General features: G+C 38.8%; 1 long non-coding RNA gene across 1 annotated transcript in view; it reads left to right on the forward strand.

Annotated features, from left to right (window-relative positions):
- Positions 1-2,178, forward strand: part of LOC116582547 — a 113,934-nt gene that overhangs the window by 25,681 nt on the left and 86,075 nt on the right. The window lies entirely within an intron of this gene.

Below are 2,178 nucleotides of genomic sequence, written 5' to 3' on the forward strand. Positions count from 1 at the left end.
GTTTTTTTTTTTTAAAGATTTTATTTATTTATTTGACAGACAGAGATCACAAGTAGGCAGAGAGGCAGGCAGAGAGAGAGGGGGAAGCAGGCTCCCTGCCGAGCAGAGAGCCCGATGTGGGGCTCGATCCCAGGACCCTGAGATCATGACCTGGGCTGAAGGCAGAGGCTTTAACCCACTGAGCCACCCACGCGCCCCTATAAATAAGGGTTTTTAAAAACAACTTATCTTTTTCGGGTGGGGAAAAAGCTCATTAAGTTGCCCTGGATATTGTGACAGAATATGTTATAGAAGCAAAACTGTTGAGAGGAAATTGTTTTGATGATTTGAAAAATTGTGTCCATGGTATTTCCTTGCAAAAAGAAAAGGTAGGTTGGTATGTAAACTTATCTATGCCAAAATATCCCATTACACTTAAAAAATCTTTATTAAGAGATCTAAGCTTTAAAATTGATTAAATCCAAGACATTTCATCAGTCATTTAAATTTCTAGAGTTTGATAACTCTTCTGTAAGTAGAGTTCTGAGATCAAACTACTTTTCCTAACTACATTATGGAGTTCCAATGAGGATCAAAAATGCAGAAAAATTTTTGATAAGTTGTAATGTTACTTATTATAATGTTATTGGTATTAGAAAACAGCTCAGTCCCCACTGCTATAAGACAGATTCTTGGTGCTCCACTCCCTTAGGATCAGCCCATGACCTTGTTTTATCTATATGTGAACCAACTAGTCTAACAGTCCAAGGATTCTCCTTTGCATAGGTTTATCATGAAATCTAGGTTTTCATTATTTTGCATTACTATTTCACAAGGCCTTTGATAAGGAGGTCAATTCTCTTAGTATCAGAGTGCTAGCAGAACTAGTCATTGTGTAGTGTTTGAAGTGCTCATCGAATATCTATACAACTCCTTTGCAAGTACTGTGATGTCACTGAACGCTGATAAATTAATATGCAGTATATAATCTATAAAAAGTCAACTGTCTACTGCTATGCACTCTGGGCTGTATATTCTATTAAAAGTATTTAAACACTGGATTATTTATAATATAGGAACATGGACTTGGATATGGAGGTTGCTCATAAATTCCAGGACCTCTCCACTACACCCATAGGCAGATAGAGGGCCCTCCCACCACCAGCTCTCCTAGCACCACTTCTGCCCATAGGAATTGCTCCTCCTCTTCCAACTCTTTTACCTCTACTAACTTGTAATATTATACCCACCACCATCACCTTTGTTCAGGGATGTCCTGCTCCACAGTCATACTGTCTGCTCTAAATTATGAAATGAAGCAGAAATAAATATATAAACCTGAACTCCATGTATTGATTCTTGAAACAGCAGCAGTAGATTCTCTGGAGAGTCAAATAATCAAAGGCAAAAACCCTGACTAGAAGTTTTCCCACAGAGTCAAATGACCTAAGGGCACCTTCTAGGCACTGGTTGTCATTATTTGCACATTAACTGCATAGGTGTGCACAAGTATGGTATAATGTTAAAAGAATATGACTGCTGACTCTTTCCCTTTCCTTTGTGAGCTCGCCACCTTATTTACCTAAATAACTGGAAAACACCACAGGGAATATGAAATTCATGTAGAAGATCAAAGGGAATTGAAGTGGTATAAGGATAATTGTATTAGCTTCTTAGGGCTGCCATAACAAATTACCACAAACTGAGTGGTTTGTAACAACAAAAATTTCTCTCTCACAGTTTTGGGGGGCCAAAGCCCACAATCGAAATGTTGGTAGGGCTATACTCCACAGAGGCTACAGGAGACCATTTTTTTTCTTCCCTTTTCTACCTTCCAGAACTTTTGGTATCCCTTGGTTCATGGCCACATATCTCTGTTCTGTTTTCACAGTGCCTCCTCTTCCTCATGTCTATGTGTACACTGTCCTCTGCCATAAGCACCTTTGCCAAATTCATTTAGTGTGTGTATGTCCTCTTGGGATACTTCATGTTATCTGCAAAAAGACATCCAATTTGGATGGCTTTTATTTTTCTCACCTAATTTTGCTATGGCTAGAATTTGGAAGGGGCAATCATGGGTATCCTTCTTTTCCTCATGGGAAAGATTTTAGTCTTTCACCATTGAGAATGACATTGGCTATGGGGTTTTCACATATGCCCTTTATTGTGCTGCAGAAGTTCCTATTTTTGTTGTTCTCA

Source organism: Mustela erminea, chromosome X (assembly GCF_009829155.1).
Source record: "Mustela erminea isolate mMusErm1 chromosome X, mMusErm1.Pri, whole genome shotgun sequence".
Lineage (NCBI taxonomy): Eukaryota > Metazoa > Chordata > Mammalia > Carnivora > Mustelidae > Mustela > Mustela erminea.